Source organism: Chiloscyllium punctatum, chromosome 50, assembly GCF_047496795.1.
Source record: "Chiloscyllium punctatum isolate Juve2018m chromosome 50, sChiPun1.3, whole genome shotgun sequence".
Taxonomy (NCBI): domain Eukaryota; kingdom Metazoa; phylum Chordata; class Chondrichthyes; order Orectolobiformes; family Hemiscylliidae; genus Chiloscyllium; species Chiloscyllium punctatum.
In genome coordinates, this window is record NC_092788.1 from 39825105 (window position 1) to 39845898 (window position 20794).

The 20794-nt window shown below is 43.6% G+C and overlaps 3 non-coding genes across 3 annotated transcripts; all 3 read right to left on the reverse strand.

Annotated features, from left to right (window-relative positions):
- Nucleotides 1-1035: 1035 nt before the first annotated feature.
- trnal-cag (transfer RNA leucine (anticodon CAG)) lies at nt 1036-1117 on the reverse strand. Its single transcript has one exon. It is a non-coding gene; the product is annotated as a tRNA-Leu (tRNA).
- A 3241-nt stretch (nt 1118-4358) lies between these two features.
- On the reverse strand, nt 4359-4440 carry trnal-cag (transfer RNA leucine (anticodon CAG)). The gene has a single exon. It is a non-coding gene; the product is annotated as a tRNA-Leu (tRNA).
- Nucleotides 4441-6218: 1778 nt separating this feature from the next.
- Nucleotides 6219-6300, reverse strand: trnal-cag (transfer RNA leucine (anticodon CAG)). The gene has a single exon. It is a non-coding gene; the product is annotated as a tRNA-Leu (tRNA).
- Nucleotides 6301-20794: the final 14494 nt, after the last annotated feature.

Sequence of the window (20794 nt, forward strand, 5' to 3'; positions counted from 1 at the left end):
GGGAAGCGGACTTGTTTATATTTGGCTATGCGCTGAGCATGGACGAGATACACCGAAGGATCTGTTTCCACGCGGTGTCCCCCAAAAACGTTGTGTTGCTTACACCTGCTTTAAAGGATTACTTTTTAGCGGAGCTTGCCGTCGCAGTCTGTGGCACAATCCTTTACTGTGTTCGATGCTCACGGGAAAGGTAGTATTGCGAAACACTGCAGAAAGGAACGACTTCCTTACTTTTGCTCCGACTGACCATACTCTGTGAAATTTTCCCAGATCCTCAGTTAAGGACTTTTGCAGCTGGCAGTTTCCTCAGAAACGATGTTAACTCGTAAAGTATTGAGCGAATCGCAAAACAGAAAGCATTTCACACGGAACGCAAACAAAGCTGGCATACCTAATGCATTTTCAGACACAGAGATGCATGAATGCTAAATGTGAGACAGTCCGAGGGCATGATTTATAAAGTAATCTCACAACTAACAACAGGACAATTCCAAACTACTCTTTCACACATGCTGCAGCCTTAGGGAACCACCACTTCCCAGACAATACTGAAAAGAGTGAAAGAAAGAACCTAATAAGAATGGTCCATAAAAAGTGAATTTCACCAATCACAGTCTCGATTAGATTACCTTTCCCTTCCGATGTCTCCAGGACGGAAACGAAGGAAATGGGAAAAATTCAACAACATATCACATCGAAATTCGTTGGAACGATTTTCCCATTGGCCGAAAAACCGAATAACGACGAGTCGAGTCACCCAAGAACTTTGTTTCACAACAGCGATGAAATACCGGTCTCCATTCGGTTCCAGTACAAGCTCAACTTGCCTGGAACAGCACAGCTGCTTGCGATTTTCTGCGCGGGAGGCGAACACGATCATGACAGACAGAGACACTTTGAAATATTCGGCACTATCCCACACCACAGTTAATTCCCCGGGAAGCAAAGCCATTTTACTTTTGTTTTCAACATCAATACAGTGGGGACAGAAACAGCATTTTAACAAGCTGCAGCGTTGGAGTTGATCTGCAGAAATGGCAGTGGTGGGATCCGAACCCACGCCCCTTTCGAGACTGGAACCTGGATCCAGCGCCTTAGACCGCTCGGCCACACTACCAGCCGGCCGCGCGCACCATTTTCTTGCGTTTCCAACTGTGCTCTCCTGCATAACAACAGATGCCAAGTCACATGAAAATGGTTCCATGATCCCTCTCCGACTCGCACAGCTGCTGGGATGTGCCCGTCTACAATATCAATTTCGCAGCAGATAATGAGAGCCCATCAATCCAGACAAAAATCAATGGTAAGCTGAGTCTATCTTCTCAGACTCCTTTCAGCTCCAAATGTATCTGTGAGAATATATGTTCGGTTATGATTTGGTCAAATAACCACGAGCTGCTTGACATTACTGCAATTTCGATTCTTGCTTTGCTAAATGATTTCACCCATTGCTTGAAACAGGGCAAGTTTCACGTTTACACGGAACATGAAGCACACCGGACTACAGGGAAAATGCACAAAGCCGTGTTCCACATCATACCGTGCAGCGTAATTTCAGTCACTGTGCCTGTTTTGCAGAAAAAGAGTCCCAAACAATGTACTCCACCCTAAAACCGGAGGTCGCATTCCTATTCGAGAACGACAGATCACATTGTGACGATGCTCTGACCTCGGAGCCAGTTCTAGATGACACTTTCCTTGCCTTTTACCCTAACCGTGCAATTTGATGCAGAGATGTTCACTCCTGGACATCAGCCACATGGATAGCAACTGAGTTGGAAACCTGTGTGGGAATCGACGAGAAGCGACTCAATAAATTTTGCTCAATTCCATGGTGCTTATTAGAAATGCAGTTTCTGTTCACTTCAATCTAAAAGGCAGTTTCTCAACATAGTAACAAAGTCAAAAGGTAATTACCTCTCCCCACCCCCACTCCGGAAGAGGTGCTAACTGCCCTTGATTGCTTTTTGTTCTCGATGTGAAGAGCTCTCACGCCTCTGAGTCACCTTCACGTGTCTGGTTGCTGAGTGAGTCACAAAGAAGGAGTTTCTCCAGAGCTGCAACTGCCTGACTTCCCCACTCGACTTCCCCGTTTACATTTTCCTGCTCCTCAGTGATTTCAAGAATACCAAATGGATGCGATGTCATTCTGTAACCTCTCTGTCGATTCCTCCGTTTCAGTTCCAACGTGGCTTAGGTCTCTGGCGCACCTTAATACTAGCGACACCATGAAAGCACAGGTCCAGAGTTTCCTCTGAGAGTGTAATGTCTTTCATTGCTGTTGCTGATTGAAACAGCCACTCAAGTGCGAACTGCTCCAAAACATGATTCAGGACCTCTGGTGCCAATTCTCGTACGTTGAATATCGACAGACAGCTTCCAAACGAGGCCTTTCAGAGACGCCTTTGGGGGACATTTAACAGACAGACAAGTTCAGGAATCCGTGGTGCACTGTGACACCAGCGCATCAGCTTCTTCCCTGTCTTTGAACCGAGCCGCCTGCGCAAGGAATGCAAATGCGGTACTGCTTTTCGTAGAAGAATCAGAAGGGGGTAACTACACTCTCAAACAGAATTGCATATGATCAGAACCAGTTTGGATAAAAACTTTACAATTCTTTGCACAGTCATTAAATGGAATTGCATTACATTTCACTACGCGAGCAGATTTGTTCAAGCAACTTCGAAGGCAGGTTTGCAGATGGGAAAGCAAGCAAGAAAGCACCGTTCTTGCCCATGTAAAAGGCTGCCGTTGAAGAACAAAGCAGTTTCTGCCCAGTTTCGAACTGGGGACCTTTCGCGCGTGAGGTGAACGTGATGACATCTACACTACAGAAACAAGCCGCAGCCGCCCGTCCGGCAGCTCAGGGGCATCCAGCACTGAAAGTTGAAGCCATTCTTCGTTTCACCTTTCTGTTTCCAACAGCTCGTTGTTGTCCAGCGTAATTGACATCTTCAAAACATAAAAAAAGACTCGTGAAATTGATGATAAAATATAGACAAGGATGTGGTCAATGTTTGGACCGTAGGGCGAGGTGGACTAGGCTGGGACGACTTTCCCTGCAGCGTAACGACTGCGACATGATCTAATGGAAGGGTTGGAAACTGAGTATTTACGTGTTTTACCCAAGTTGGGGTGAGTTGAAAACTCGAGAGCATAGGTTTAAGGTGAGTGGGCTGAAATTGACAAAGGACCTGAGGCACATTTCCCACACAGAAGGTTGTGCGTGTATGGAATGAGCTACCAGAGGAAGCGGAGGAGGCTCAGAAAATTGCATGAGTTTCTGGATAGGATGGGTTGAGAGGGTTTGGGGCCAAATACTGGGGAAGCGGACTTGTTTATATTTGGCTATGCGCTGAGCATGGACGAGATACACCGAAGGATCTGTTTCCACGCGGTGTCCCCCAAAAACGTTGTGTTGCTTACACCTGCTTTAAAGGATTACTTTTTAGCGGAGCTTGCCGTCGCAGTCTGTGGCACAATCCTTTACTGTGTTCGATGCTCACGGGAAAGGTAGTATTGCGAAACACTGCAGAAAGGAACGACTTCCTTACTTTTGCTCCGACTGACCATACTCTGTGAAATTTTCCCAGATCCTCAGTTAAGGACTTTTGCAGCTGGCAGTTTCCTCAGAAACGATGTTAACTCGTAAAGTATTGAGCGAATCGCAAAACAGAAAGCATTTCACACGGAACGCAAACAAAGCTGGCATACCTAATGCATTTTCAGACACAGAGATGCATGAATGCTAAATGTGAGACAGTCCGAGGGCATGATTTATAAAGTAATCTCACAACTAACAACAGGACAATTCCAAACTACTCTTTCACACATGCTGCAGCCTTAGGGAACCACCACTTCCCAGACAATACTGAAAAGAGTGAAAGAAAGAACCTAATAAGAATGGTCCATAAAAAGTGAATTTCACCAATCACAGTCTCGATTAGATTACCTTTCCCTTCCGATGTCTCCAGGACGGAAACGAAGGAAATGGGAAAAATTCAACAACATATCACATCGAAATTCGTTGGAACGATTTTCCCATTGGCCGAAAAACCGAATAACGACGAGTCGAGTCACCCAAGAACTTTGTTTCACAACAGCGATGAAATACCGGTCTCCATTCGGTTCCAGTACAAGCTCAACTTGCCTGGAACAGCACAGCTGCTTGCGATTTTCTGCGCGGGAGGCGAACACGATCATGACAGACAGAGACACTTTGAAATATTCGGCACTATCCCACACCACAGTTAATTCCCTGGGAAGCAAAGCCATTTTACTTTTGTTTTCAACATCAATACAGTGGGGACAGAAACAGCATTTTAACAAGCTGCAGCGTTGGAGTTGATCTGCAGAAATGGCAGTGGTGGGATCCGAACCCACGCCCCTTTCGAGACTGGAACCTGGATCCAGCGCCTTAGACCGCTCGGCCACACTACCAGGCGGCCGCGCGCACCATTTTCTTGCGTTTCCAACTGTGCTCTCCTGCATAACAACAGATGCCAAGTCACATGAAAATGGTTCCATGATCCCTCTCCGACTCGCACAGCTGCTGGGATGTGCCCGTCTACAATATCAATTTCGCAGCAGATAATGAGAGCCCATCAATCCAGACAAAAATCAATGGTAAGCTGAGTCTATCTTCTCAGACTCCTTTCAGCTCCAAATGTATCTGTGAGAATATATGTTCGGTTATGATTTGGTCAAATAACCACGAGCTGCTTGACATTACTGCAATTTCGATTCCTGCTTTGCTAAATGATTTCACCCATTGCTTGAAACAGGGCAAGTTTCACGTTTACACGGAACATGAAGCACACCGGACTACAGGGAAAATGCACAAAGCCGTGTTCCACATCATACCGTGCAGCGTAATTTCAGTCACTGTGCCTGTTTTGCAGAAAAAGAGTCCCAAACAATGTACTCCACCCTAAAACCGGAGGTCGCATTCCTATTCGAGAACGACAGATCACATTGTGACGATGCTCTGACCTCGGAGCCAGTTCGAGAAGCCACTTTCCTTGCCTTTTACCCTAACCGTGCAATTTGCTGCAGAGATGTTCACTCCTGGACATCAGCCACATGGATAGCAACTGAGTTGGAAACCTGTGTGGGAATCGACGAGAAGCGACTCAATAAATTTTGCTCAATTCCATGGTGCTTATTAGAAATGCAGTTTCTGTTCACTTCAATCTAAAAGGCAGTTTCTCAACATAGTAACAAAGTCAAAAGGTAATTACCTCACCCCACCCCCACTCCGGAAGAGGTGCTAACTGCCCTTGATTGCTTTTTGTTCTCGATGTGAAGAGCTCTCACGCCTCTGAGTCACCTTCACGTGTCTGGTTGCTGAGTGAGTCACAAAGAAGGAGTTTCTCCAGAGCTGCAACTGCCTGACTTCCCCACTCGACTTCCCCGTTTACATTTTCCTGCTCCTCAGTGATTTCAAGAATACCAAATGGATGCGATGTCATTCTGTAACCTCTCTGTCGATTCCTCCGTTTCAGTTCCAACGTGGCTTAGGTCTCTGGCGCACCTTAATACTAGCGACACCATGAAAGCACAGGTCCAGAGGTTCCTCTGAGAGTGTAATGTCTTTCATTGCTGTTGCTGATTGAAACAGCCACTCAAGTGCGAACTGCTCCAAAACATGATTCAGGACCTCTGGTGCCAATTCTCGTACGTTGAATAACGACAGACAGCTTCCAAACGAGGCCTTTCAGAGACGCCTTTGGGGGACATTTAACAGACAGACAAGTTCAGGAATCCGTGGTGCACTGTGACACCAGCGCATCAGCTTCTTCCCTGTCTTTGAACCGAGCCGCCTGCGCAAGGAATGCAAATGCGGTACTGCTTTTCGTAGAAGAATCAGAAGGGGGTAACTACACTCTCAAACAGAATTGCATATGATCAGAACCAGTTTGGATAAAAACTTTACAATTCTTTGCACAGTCATTAAATGGAATTGCATTACATTTCACTACGCGAGCAGATTTGTTCAAGCAACTTCGAAGGCAGGTTTGCAGATGGGAAAGCAAGCAAGAAAGCACCGTTCTTGCCCATGTAAAAGGCTGCCGTTGAAGAACAAAGCAGTTTCTGCCCAGTTTCGAACTGGGGACCTTTCGCGCGTGAGGCGAACGTGATGACATCTACACTACAGAAACAAGCCGCAGCCGCCCGTCCGGCAGCTCAGGGGCATCCAGCACTGAAAGTTGAAGCCATGGCAGTGGTGGGATCCGAACCCACGCCCCTTTCGAGACTGGAACCTGGATCCAGCGCCTTAGACCGCTCGGCCACACTACCAGCCGGCCGCGCGCACCATTTTCTTGCGTTTCCAACTGTGCTCTCCTGCATAACAACAGATGCCAAGTCACATGAAAATGGTTCCATGATCCCTCTCCGACTCGCACAGCTGCTGGGATGTGCCCGTCTACAATATCAATTTCGCAGCAGATAATGAGAGCCCATCAATCCAGACAAAAATCAATGGTAAGCTGAGTCTATCTTCTCAGACTCCTTTCAGCTCCAAATGTATCTGTGAGAATTAACCATACAACCAGAAAGACACAAGTATACCTGCACCATGCGAAACACTATGAAAACGGGATTGTTGTCAAGGAGTTCATTCTCGATCAGGGATTGTAATCCATTTGCATTGTCATGTCGGTTCCAGCACCGTGGGGAAATAGTTAGAATATGATGAATGTAATGTATTTTCCTGTATGAAACAGTAAAAAGTGCAGAACAATTTAAAAGGATGTTGCCAGCGCTCAGGGATCTGTGTTAAAGGGAGAGGTTGGACAAGTGAGGATTTTACGTTTTGTGCAGAGGAAACTGAGTGGGTTATTTTCTAGAAGTGTATAAGACCATGAGGGTCATGGATAAGGTGAATGTACTCATCCTTTTCCCAGGAACTCAAGGATTGGATGGCTTGATTAGATCAGTTTAAGGTTAGAGGAGAAAGAATAAAAGGGAAGCTGAGGGGCAACTGTTTTAGACAGATGGTGGTATGTATATGGAATGAACTGCCAGTGGAAGTGGGTCAGGCAGGAACACTCACAACAGGGAAAAGGCATTTGGACACATACATGGATAGGAAAGGGTCAGAAACAAATGGGCAAGTGCAGGGAAATGGGGTTCGTGTGGATGGACATTCTGGTCGGCATGGGCCAGTTTGGGCCAAAGGGCCTATCTCTGCTGTAAGATTCTACAATTCTAAGTGCATTTCCTATTTCTCCCACTAACTCTGGTATCCTGGGATGTATTCCATCAGGGCAATGAGACTTGTGTACCTTTCGCTCCATTAACTTGCCCAGCTCTAACTCTTTCACGATAATTGTTATTATCTAGGTCCTCACCTTCCTCAGTCTCCTTATCAATTACTGCCCTGTTCTTCGTATCCTCCACTGTGAAGGCTGACTGCTGTGTACTCATATTCCTGAACCCTGCTGGATAGGAATAACTCGGCACAGAACTGTGAGAGGTCTTCTTTGAGTCTTCATTGATGAGACATGGCAGACACCTGGATAGTGTACATACAAAATACCTCCAGACAGCATCAGGTAACTCCCCGCCTGTCCGATGTACAGCTCCCATTCGTATACCTTTGTGGTTTGGGACTTTGAATAGAGACTGTCTCTCAGTATTATCTCCATGGCAACGGCAGTTAGAAAGTCTAGTTCAGTTCAGCACTTTGTGGTTAAACCACACACCCTTCCCCCACACCCCTGTGACTCCCTCAAGTATCTGACAGGCGCTTCAGTTTCAGTGGGGTATCTCTCAGGATTCTGATGTCGAGGAGCCGGTGGTGGGGTGGACAAAGTTAAAAACCACACATCACCAAGTTGTAATCCAACAGGATTATTTGGAAGTACAAGCCTTTGGAGTGTGCTGTGATTTTTAACTTGATCAAGATTATCTCAATGGTAACAGTTAAGTACTTCAGCAATTTCAGAGGCCATATATTCCCCACACAATAGGTTCCCCTCTAGCAGGGTAAACTGCTATTCCAGCCCAAGGGACAGGTATTAATCACTTTTCTCCGCCAATTCCATCCCGCTTTCTGTTGATCTTTAAAGTTTTTCTAATCTCCTTGGTCTTTGCCAATATTTATGTATTTTATTTCAGTTTGATAGACTCCCTTATTTCCTGAACCACCCATGCCAGATTACTCCTTTTCCTACAGTCCTTCCTTTTCCCTGATATATAATTTTGCTGAGCACTTCGAAAAATTGCTTTGATCTTCCTGCACTGTCCGTCAACTTTCCCACCATAAAGTCTTTGTTTCCAGTCTACATTAGCCAACTCCTGCCTCATCCTATTGTAGTCTCCTTTTGTTTAAGCACAGGATCTTGGGAGTGGATCTAATCTTCCAGCTTTCCATCTATGTTCTAAGTTCAACCAGACTTCTCAGAATTCTTTTATCAGATTACGAGGGGAGGCGATGTTTCATGGGTGTTTTGGATTTCATTGTCAGAGACCCTGGCTGTGTAATAAAGTACAGGATAGGTAATCACAACAGAGTATTCTGGACGGTGTGAATGTACCACACAGTCTAAAACCATAAATCACACTCTCCCCTGAGTTTAAAATTGCAAAATCATTATCTCCTACACACTTCCTCACTATCTAAGCTTGGTATGCTAATGCACTTGACTATCTGTCATTTTCCGAAAATCTCCTTTGGTGAAGTTGGTGATTTTTGGATTCAGCTTTCCAGTTATTACCGTTAGAAGATAAGCACTGGGCACAGGAGAACCAGCCCCACCATTTAATACGGTGATGATTGAGCTCACATCGGTCTCAGCTGGATTTTCCAGCCTGCTCTCTCACCCTTCATCTCATTGCAAATTAAACATCTGTATCTCTTCATTAAATTGGCTCATTGTCCTGGCATCCACCGCATTTTGAATAGGGAATTCCACAGATTGAGATAAGTACCTTCTTCCTCATGAGAAGAGAATAGAGCCCCTGTTGTGGTTCTGTTGTGGAGCTGGGAATTTGTCTTGCAAACGTTTCGTCGAGTTGACATCCTCAGTGTTTGGGAACCTCCTGTGACGCGCTTCTGTGCTGTTTCTTCCGGCATTTATCGTGGCCTGTCTCTGCCGCTTCCGGTTGTCAGTTCGAATGGCCGGTATATTGCAGTGATCACAGTGTGTCTGAGTTTTGCGTTTATTTTGGGTGAGGGTAGTCTGTGTCTGAGACGAGCGCTTAACACGCAGACAACGGGAATGGTATCAGATAGCGAAGTTAGGACGGGCTGAAGTGAAGTGGAAAATTCTGTCAGAAGGTGGGTCAATACAAATGCATCACATCACCCAGACTGTAAAAGATTCGCAGAAGGAGCAAAGCAACTTCAATGCAGGCACAATAACAGGTAAATTAGAAAGAAGACAATTGAACACACTGAGATGGAGTGGAATTATTTATGAGAAAGGATTAAATTTAGAAGCTATTTTACATACAGACTGTCGTCACATTGGAAAAAGGAATTTCCTGCAAAGTAACGGTGATATTTGCCTGCGACATCACAATTGCGAGAGACACTGACATATTATCTTCTGCAACAGCGTGGCCTAGTGAAAGCATGATCGGCCCATCAATCAGAATTCAATACTTCAAAGTTCTCCTATGCGCTATACAACCTATTTGCTGCTCCTGTAGTCAGATCCTAATCACTGCTTCCTGCCTCACGTAAATACTTGAAACATGATCCAATCCCCAGTGTTTCTGCTTTAACCCATATTTTGTAACTCCCGAGCTGACACAGGTACGAGTGACCAATTGGCCTTTTCGAGCGCTCTCACTCTGTATGATCTGAATGATAAAATGTACTGCATCTGATCCGCAGGAGACACTGCAGAAATTAACCCATCCCAGCGGACTGAGCTGCCTCTATTGATCGAGCTGTTTCCATTGGTATAGTATCACACAGTAACAGCCAACGTCTTTTGATGTCATCCGCGAAGGTACTTGCAACAAAAAAGCGGAAGACGGCTGGAAACAGCTGTCGTCAGTGCGATATACAGAAGCCCAGCGGGATCCTAGCTAGATTACTGTGTGCAGTTCTGCAATTCAGACTACTTTATCTTTTATGATTTTTAACCCATGAGAAGTTTGTTACCACCTTCGATGACAGCCATAATGCTCTGACCACTTTGACGGAGCCAGTACAAGTCAGTTCTAATAGTTATCAATAGATTGAATCTAAACAGGATGCCCCACAACAGGAAGTGCTCTGACACTCAATGCCGGTAAGCCAAGGTAATTTTCCTAAAACCACTCCCGTCTGGTAATACCATTGAAGATATTTTATACAGTAACCTTTCATTCTCAATTGCCAGTTCCAGTCCATGAAGCAGCCAGTAACATGCAGCAGTGAATTTAAATCTAACAGCAGCATTGCCCTGGCAGGAGAGATTAAGGAGCTTGAAGCTGTCTTCTCTGGAGTATCTAAACATGAAACACTTCAAAGGAACAAAAATCTTCAAGAGCTCGAGAGGATACATACAGGAAGGATGTGCTCCTAGGCTGGTGTGCCTGGAATAAAATAAACGCGAACTACAGTATCTTTACCCAGCATCCCCTTTAGCTGCGTAACTGTTTAAGATTTATTTGCTGCTCTAATTAGACTCCCAGTTTTAACTGCTGTCATGTTGATGACTATGCAAATGTATAAAATTTAATTTAATCTATCCCAAAACCTCTCTGTACTTGTGTCTCACTTGTGCTCACTGAGACCCTCATTCAATCTGACCTCTTTACAAACCCTGCCCAGATATTTCCTCATAAGGCTCAGAATGAAATATTCACAGAATTGTTACTGTGCAAAAGGAGGCTGATTGGCTCATCAGCTCTCCAAAGGATCACCTCACTGAATGCCAGTCTTCTGCCTTTACCCCATAAACCTTCCCATTCATCCTCTTCCAATAACACCGGCGAGTTCACAAGTAACCACAGCGATCAGATTTGTTTTGTTTGTTCGTGGGATCATGGCATCACGTGCTGGGGCAGCATTTATCATCCATTCTAACTGCCCAAGAGATGGTTCAGAGTCAACCACGTTATTCAATGTCTGGATTCACTTGTAGGCTGGACCAGGTCAGAATTAACAGTTTCTCAGACCCAATGACATGAAGAGTTGATTTCTGGCCTATTATCTTATTTCTGAAATGATAATGAATAATTTTTGCAGTTGAATTAAAAGTGAAAGACCAAAATGTGTTTTATTCTGATTGAGCACATCCTCCTATTTTCTAAATTGTTATTGACTGTCTCATTCCACTCGCACCAGAACCTATTCCAGAGAGTGTTGCAGAATGGTCAGCTGCAGGTGATCACTTGACCGGTCGCTGGACCCAAAGGTTCACTCTCCACAGATGCTACCAGATCTGATTTTTTCCAGCAGTTTCTGGTATTGTTCCTGATTTCCCAGCATTTGCAGATGTTTAGTTTTTGAATATTGATCTTGTCTGGTGCAGAGTAGTTAATTGATGTGTTTGAATGGTTTTGAAAATTCCAACTTAGGCCACAAATCAGCCATGATCTATTGAATGGCAGAGCAGGGTTGAAGGGCTGAATGACTTCCTCCTATTTCAGTGAAAGTTATCCATCTGCAGCTTGTGGTGACATTTCCCCTCACTGCTCCCTTCCCCTCCCTGTCGAACACACTGTTACCGACTGAACAAACCTCCTGTGTTTGAACGAAACCTGCTCATGTTCAGTGGCTCCCTCTCCTGCCACCCGGGTTTAACTCTCATCATGGGATGCTGTCTCGTGTTACTGCAGGAATGCCCACAGGGAATAATCCTGGAGCATGTATCCCCTGGGATCCAAAAATACTGTTTATTTCCTTCTTCCTATTTCATTCCGGCATTGAACTCTCGGTTTCAATCCATTCTCCCGTCATGCTCTTCATTATGCCCATGTGGGTGGGCTCGAGGCAGCTGGCACCTGAAATTGTGGGAGGAGGCAGATTCAATCAGGGATTTGGGAAAACACTCAGACAATGACATATCCGTCTGATTGTTGACTCAGACAGATAGGCAGAAAGAAAGATGCACATTTAGATCGTACCTTTGATGACCTGGAGCAATGAAACATGCTTCAAACGCAATGATTTCAACCTCAAATCTCTTAAAACACAGATACAAAGCTTTCTGCTTGTACCAGGTTGTCTCTCAGCCTCCTGTTTTCTTAAGAAAAGATTTTTAAGCTGTTATGCCTTTCCTGGTGATTATACCCACTGTTTCTCTGTCAGATTTATGACTGAACCTTTATTTTCCTGTTGTGAGTGATGCTCGTACCAGAAACAGTTCCTGACTTGTGAGGGGGTTCGGTTGGAGTATTTATATTTACATAAATTCCCACCCTCACACACAGTGTGAATTTGATGTAAAACAGAAGGAAAGGATTGATTGAGCACCCACAAAAACACAAAAGGCAGCATGTGTACCTGAGTTGAATGAACCTGGACTTAGGAAAATGTGACAACAATCACAACTAGTTAGAATTACAGAATCCCTTAGGCGCACAAAGAGACTATTTGGTCCATCCAGTATGCAATGACTTGCTGTCCTACCCTACCTTCATAACCCCACATTTAGCCTGGCTAACTCAACCCACCTAACCTACACACTATTGGCCATGTTAGCATGGCCAATCCACCAAACCTGCACATCTGTGGGAGGGTCACATATTATGTCTAAGTGCTCAGGATTGTGGGATGAAGGCTCAGAAATACTTGACTTTGACGCAAATCCTCTTTTTTTCAAAATAAAATCTGGGAGAAACTGCAGCCAGAAAGATTTCCGATTATCTCATGAGAAATAGAATTCAAAACTCGTGCCACTGACCCAGGGGGCGCAGTGAAGTCACAGAGGTCTGGGAACAATCAGAACTGAAACAAGATGTGAGCAAGGTGGGAGGGAGACAAGGACAAAAAGACACTCTGTCACACGGGGGAAGACAGGAGAGATTAAATTACAGAAATGGTAGTCCCTCAAGGCCATGGGGAATGGAGTTAGAGCTGGGAAAGAAACCAGGAAACAAGGTGAGCAGCTGTCAAAGAAATACATTGAAAAAGCAGATTATAACAACATTGAGGGCAGAGTACACAGTCTGAAATTGTTGCTCTCATTGGTGAGTACAGAAAGCTGTAAAGCCTGGGTCATTCTATTTCAGCCAACATCTGCAGGATAGGCCAAGTGGCCTCTATCTGTGCTGTAACTTTCTGATAAATTTATTCTGACATTTGGAATTCAGGTCGAATGATGTTCATAAATTCTCAAATTGGACTTGAGTTTAATATTCTGGAGAAATGTTAAATAAATCACAATGATCCCATTCTGCAGACTTTAGTCCACAGCCCTTAATGTTCCAGCATCGCAGTTACATCCATGTCCTTTTATTCTAATGTGATGCTGGTTACTGCCTCTGCCACCCCATCAATGATTTCCTGCTCCCCACCATCTCTGAGTGAAATGAATTCTCCTCTCCCCTTCTTTCTGGGAATTTGTTTCAATCTAAATCGTCCAGTTTCTGACCTCTCAGTTAATGCATAGCTCCTTCCTAGACACTCAATCTGGATTCCTCAGCATTTTATCACTTCAATTAAATCTCAGGTCATCCTCCTCGGAAATCATCCCCAGCCTATCCAACCTTTCCTCAGAGCAGGAATTTTCCAATTGTAGAAACATTCTGATCAATCTCCTCTGTATCCTCTCTGGTGTGATCACATTAACCCTGGAATAAGGGGATCAGAAGTGTGTGCAGTACATTAACTGCAGTCAAATGAGTGTTGCTGATATTTCCCATGTCACCTCCGTGTTCTTGTGGTTGTCGATCACACAAGACGTGTCCTGGTTTCCCACTTGGAACTGGATTTGCACTCCATGGGGCTGGGATTCCCTACCATGTGTTTATTTGTTAACACATCCTAAATTAACTTCAGATTAAAAGAACATTATCAGCTACCTACCAATCAACTGCTTCCATTATACTCAAGTCACCTTACTTTTTAAAATCTCTTTAAAAATATTACTATCTAAACACAATAGGCTTTAAGTTGCTGACCAAGTATTCAGATGTCTCCATCGTGACAATTACTTGAAGATTATCTTTACCTTCAGCTACATTTGGTGAATTGAACACTGATTGTAAATATATGAATATCAAACGGACTTGAGTTTTACGATAATTAATCCAGTCTGACATTCTTGTTGGTTAATATCTTGAAGAGAACTGTCCTCAGAACTCCAGCTGTGCTCTGACTTCCTTCACAACTGGATTTGGTTGGACTGCAAATCTTAGATCTGTCTGTTGTTTCCCGGATTGCTTCACTCTGTCTATCACTTGCTGCTTATGCTGTTAGGCACACAAGTAGTCCTCTTTGGGAACTTCATCAGGTTAACACCTCATTTTTAGGTATTCATGCTGCTTTTACTGATATGCCCTCCTGAATTCTCACAGTTGAATGAGGACTGATACTCTGGTTTGATGGTAAGAGGCAAGTTGGGTAATATGCGGGGCCCTGATTGTATATGATTTGTTGGAGTACAATTCTACTGCAGTTCTTGGAAGGAATGAGCTAAACTCTTACACTGTTGGCCCCATATAATACATGCAGTATCATGAACACTGATAGGCCAAGTCATGAAATACAAGAAACACTGTACAATGATGCAGGACCACAACTGCAGCAAGGGGAGTTTAAGATCCAACTTGACATAGGAGCTGGGGAAGAAGCAGCTGATCAGATTATCTCATTCATAGTCACAAAGAGACTGTGAGATTATTGTATTGCTGGAGGTGAGGATGAAGGAGGTTGGGGAGATGGAGAGCCCTTCAAAAGAAACTAATGTGCCTGTGAGTTGTGAGATAGAATTGATTGCCATGCATTTAGCAGAAAGCTAATTGAAACTGTTTTTACCCCCAAAAGATAACAAGACTGATGATGCTTCCAATCATCATCAGAAAAAAACCCCAGAATACATGGTTCGGAGATGGATGTCAATAGCCAATCAACATCCAACTCCTGCAATCATTGAGCAAACATATGTGTGATTACCAAGTTCTGATGAACCAGAAAATCACTGTTCACTCTGTGCAGATGGACAGCGATGTGGGGAAGTATTGGTCTCGTGGTATTGTCGCGAGGCAGTTAATCTAAAACCCCAGATCGTGTTCTGGAGACCTGGGTTCAAAGCCTATTGCAGCAGATGGGGGAATTTGAATTCAATAAAAAAACTTGTGAAATTAGAGTCTAATGATGACCATTAATCGATTGTCAGAAAAACCCATCTGGATCACTAATGCCCTTTCAGGAATGAAGCTGCCATCCTTACCTGGTCTGGCCAACATTGTGACCTCAGATCCACAGTAATGTGGTTGACTCTTACCTTCCCTCTGGGCAATGAGGTATGGGCAGTAAATGCTGCCGGGCCAGCGGCACCCTCATCCTGTGAATGAATAAAGGAAAATAAAAATCTGTACCCAGTGTGAATCTGTGCATGTTCAACAATGTTGTGAACATTTCCAAAGCTAATTTCTGTGTGCACAACTTTATGAGCTGTCAAAACCATTGTTCATTACTTGGCGTGAAAAAGAGGAAAAAGTCCTTCAACTGTGGTTATCAGTAAATTGACTGGTGTCTCAGCAGGATGGATGCCTGAGTGAATCCCTTCCCCCTCACACACACAGAGCAGGTGAACGGCCCCCCAGTCTGACTGGTTTGGCCAGTTTCCAGGTGGGATGGGTAAAGAATTCCCTTCTGGCATTCCCCACATTTCCAGAGTCGATCCCTGGTGTGGCTGCACTGGTGTTGAGCCATTTCAGATAAATGTTGACAGACTGTTACACACACCGATAGCCCGTCCCCATCACCCCCCCCCCCCCCAAGAACCCAGTATAAAGCAGTAAACATTATCTCCTGTTGTGGAGGGACAGCCTGTATTGGTCTGAGTAGGAACACTGAGAAGATGTACCTCAATGACAACTTAATCGGTGACCAGAGCAAGTTGAGCAAGTCCAAATAAAATGCATTATAGCACAGAAAGAGGCCCATCAAATCCAAGCTGTCTCTCTGTAGCAGAATCCCATATTCTCATTCCCCATACGTACCCCAAACTCTGCAAGTTTATTTCCCTCAGAACTGATCTAATTGTTTTTATCAATCATTGATCTTCTCTCCTTGCACCAACATAGTAGGCAGCATGTTCTGCATATTTCCAGCCAATACAGTCAGCAGAAACACTTACTCATCTCCCGCTGTCTCAAAACCTTACATCTGACCTTAACTCTTGTGCCATCACCTATCGAATGCAGATATTTTTGTCTGCTGTATCTAGGTGTGTTATAACCTTATACAGCTTTATCAAAAATATATCCAACTTCTTCACTTCAAAGAAAATCGCAATTTTTTCAAATCAATCCAGTGACTGCATTTTCTTCATCAGTGAGCCACTCCAGTAAGCCTATATGCCACAGTCTGAAGATCACTCATATCCTTCATTGTTGATGCCTATTTTGTTCCACAAATCCAGACGATGCAAGTTTTCTGCACAACAGCAGTAACTTTATTATTGGACAGCCGGCGAGAGTTTCAAAATGTCTCTAAAGTAGCTGAGTGTCTACTTGTAGACACTCTTCTTCACGAATCTCTGCCTTACCCACAGAGACAGTATATTTAATAGGAATTAGACAAAGGCATATCAATCACATGGACGATTGTCTTTGCATAGTTTAAAGTAGGTAATTATGACCTTACAAAGCGATGTCTGTGATAACGTGTGATGGATTACAGAAACTGATGATCGTATTGTTCATGATTATGTGTTGATTATGTGTTGATGGGAGGAGATTAAGGCAGAATGGTTCTTCCTTCAGTAAATAAGGGATTCACTTACCTATGCCAATATGGAGGGGAGGTAAGACAATGGGAGTGGGAGGCAGTTTAACAGAGTTGTGCCCAGGGCTACCAGTCTTGTCTGAAAAGGGCAAATTCCTCTGTCTGGGATTACGGGGCAATCCACATGTCTGGCTGCAAGAGGTTCTATTTTGAGATACTGTCAGCCTCCACCATTCTGAGGTGTTCTGTCTGTATTCTAAGAGTACAGGCCTTCAGTTGATGAAATAAGGCCTTTTGCAAGGTAATGTTTAACCCTTGAGACCCCACGGTGTCCTGAAAGAGAAGCAAAATGTATGGAACTGGTCCCTCTATGGTATTTTAACTTCCTCGTTCTGACCAGGAATATGTTGACCAGAATTGAATGCAATGATTGACTGTGACCTAACTCAAGCTTTGTCAAGGGTCAGAATCTTTTCCGTGAGTTTGTTATCATTCCTCCATTAATGAAGCCCAGCATCCCATTTGTTTTACCCAAAACACATAATGTTTTCTCTCCTTTAAGGATTGGTACACATTGTCCCCCATTCCTGCTGGCCTGCTCTCTGTGTCTGTGCCATGCAAATATATATTCCCTTTCTACATTGCTTCTCTCAAAATGTATTAACTTACTGTGTGTTCTAAAGAAGAGACATATTCCACTCAAAATATTATCTCTCGCTCCACACATTCTACCCCCTAGAAAACAGAACAGGACAGCACCGGAATAATTGGCCCACCATGTCTGTGCGGTCCATGATGCCATTCCAAACTAATTCCATCTGCCTGTACATGGTCCATATCCCTGCCAATCCATGCCTGCTTATCTGTCTGTCCAAATGCCTCTGAAACATTGTGATTGTTTCTGCTTTTCCCATCTCTCAGGAAAGTACATTCTTGGCACTTACCAGCTTCTGCATAAGAAACTTGTCTGACACAACTCCCTTTAAGCTTGCTCAGGTGTTGTTGGAAATGCTTAGCAGATCATGCAGCATCTGTGAAGAAAAATGAGTTAATATTTCGGGTCTGGTCACCCCTCCTCAGAAACGTTGACTTTAATTTATCTTCATAGAAGCTGCTAGACCTGCTGAACTTTTCCAGAAAAATTTTTTTGTTTCTGGTTTACAGCATCTGCAGTTGGTTCAGTTTTCATTTCCTTTAAACTTGCCCCCACTCCCCTTAAAACTCTGGCCTGTAGAATTTGCCGTTTACACCTTGGGAAAAGATTCAGATTATTCACTCTGTCTGAGCCTTTCGGATCACCCACAGCCACTGACTTTCCCAACGCAAAAATCCAAGTCTTTCCAACCTCTCCCAATCCAGGCAACATCCTGGTAAACCTGTTTTCACGCTGTCCAAAGCCTCAACATCCTCCTTTTTATGTGGTGATCAAAACAGCACACAATACTCCAAAGGTTGCCTAATGACAGTTTTATATTCAGTCCCTGACACAAGAAGGCAAGTATGCCATCCACCTTCTTCACCACTTTCAGGGAGCTGTGAACTTGCCCCTGGAGAACCCTGTGTACATCAATGCTGCTGAGAGCCCTTCAGTTTAGTGAATACATTCCTCTTGCAATGAGCCTCACAAAATACATCACCTCACACTTGTCTGGATCAATATCTATCTCCGTACAGGTTTTCCTACTGATCTCTTTCTTGCTGTATCCTTGGACAATATTCTTCACGATTCACAACTTCATCAATTTCTTCCATCTAAAACCTGCTAATCAAATCGTTTACATTTCCATGCTAAGCATTGATGTATGTTGCAGACAATGATGTTCCAATTCTGATCCTTGTGGAACAACACTGACCACAGAACTCCAGCCAGCAACATGTTGTGGAAGGAACATATTTCATTTAGTCATTCAGTCGGAAAGTATTTCAGGTATTGGTGTGGCACTAGATGTTCCAAGATATTCACAATCCTGGTTAAAACACCCTGGAGCAGATTTTCAGTTCTGGGTACCCTACCTGGGGACTCCCCCAGAACCAATTATAAAGGAGTAAACATTATCTCCTGCTGTGGAAGGACAACCTGTGTTGGTCTGAGCATGAGCACAGAGCAGATTTACCTTAATGATAATTTAACCCCTGAAGACAAATAACCAGACCAAGTTAAGCAAGTACAAAAAAATGTGTTATAGCACAGAAAGGGGCCCATCAAATTCAAGCTGGTTCTCTGCAGCAGAATCCCTTATTCTCATTCTCCAACTGTCCTCAAAACCCTGAAAGTTTATTTCCCTCAGATCTGATATAATCGTATTTGTGAATCTTTGATCATCTCTACTTGCAACACCATAATAGGCAGCACGTTCTGCATATTTCCAGCCAATACAGTCAGCGGAACATTGCAATCTTCCACTTTCTCAAAACGTTATATTTGATCTTAAGTTTTGAGCCATCACCTATTGAGTGCAATTTATTTTATTGTCTGCTCTATCTAGGTAGTTATAATCTTATCCATTTTAATCTATTAAGATATATTCAACTTGATTTCTTCAAAGAAAATAACAATCTTTTTTCCAAATCAATCCAGTGACTGCATTTTCTTCATCAGTGCACCACACCAGTAAGTCTGTACTGCACACTCTGAAGATCACTCAGATCCTTCCTGAGCAGGAATTTGTTGACCTGAATTGGATACAATGATTGATTGTGACCTAATCAGTCACTGAAATTGTTTCCATGAATTTGTTCTCATTCCCTTTATTAATGAAACCCAGGTTCCCATATATTTTGATCAAAACACTCTGATTATGTTTTCTCTCCTTTAATGAATTATACACATTCCCCCGCCCTTCCCTCAGTCTCTACTCTTTGTGTCTGTGCTATCTAAATATATATTTCCTTTCTACATTGCTTCTCTCAAAATGTATCAACTCACTGTGTGTTAGAAAAAAATATTACCTCTCGCTCCATGCACAGTACCCCCTGGAAAACAGAAAAGTACAGCATCTGATTAATTGGCTCATTATGTCTGTGCAGACCATGATGCCATTCCAAACCATTTCCACCGGCCTGGACATGATCCATATCCCTGCCAACCCCTGTCCACTTATGTGCCTGCCCAAATGCCTCTAAAGCATTGTGATTGTTTCTGCATTTACCACCTCCCAGGAAAGTACATTTCCAGTCATCTATCACCTTTTGCATACGAGACTTGCCTGATATAACTCCCATTAAACTTTCACATGTTGTTGGAAATGCTCAGCAGGTCTTGCAGCATCTGTGAAAATAAAAATCCGTTAATGTTTCGGGTCCTTCTTCAGAAATGTGACCTCTGATTTCTCTTTACAGATGCTTCCAGACTTGTTGAGCATTTCTAGACACTTCTGTTTTTGTTTCTGATTTACAGCATCTACTGTTCTCCCGGTTTTTATTTTCTTTAACTTTCCCCCTGTCCCCTGAAAGCTATGGCCTCTAGAATTTGTCATTTCTACCTTGGAAAAAGATTGAGTTTATAGAACATAGAACATAGAACAATACAGTGCAGAACAGTCCCTTCGGCCCTCAATGTTGTGCCGACCTGTGGAATTTTCTCAACTCGTCCCCCTACACTATCCTAAAATCATCCATGAGCATTTCTGAGGATTGTTTAAATCTCCCTAATGTGGTTGAGTTGACTACCTTAGCAGGTAGGGCATTCCACACACTTACCATTCTCTTTGTGTAAAGAATTTGTCTCTGACTTAAATCTATCACCCCTCAATTTGTAGTTATGACCTCTCATACAAGCTGTCCTCATCATCCTAAGAAAAAGACTTTCACTGTCTACCATATCTAATCCTCTGATCATCTTGTATGTCTCTACCAAATCCCCCGTTAGCCGCCTTCCTTCCAATGAGAACAGATCCATGTCTCTCAGCCTTTCCTCTTCAGACATTCCCTCCACACCAGGCACCATCCTGA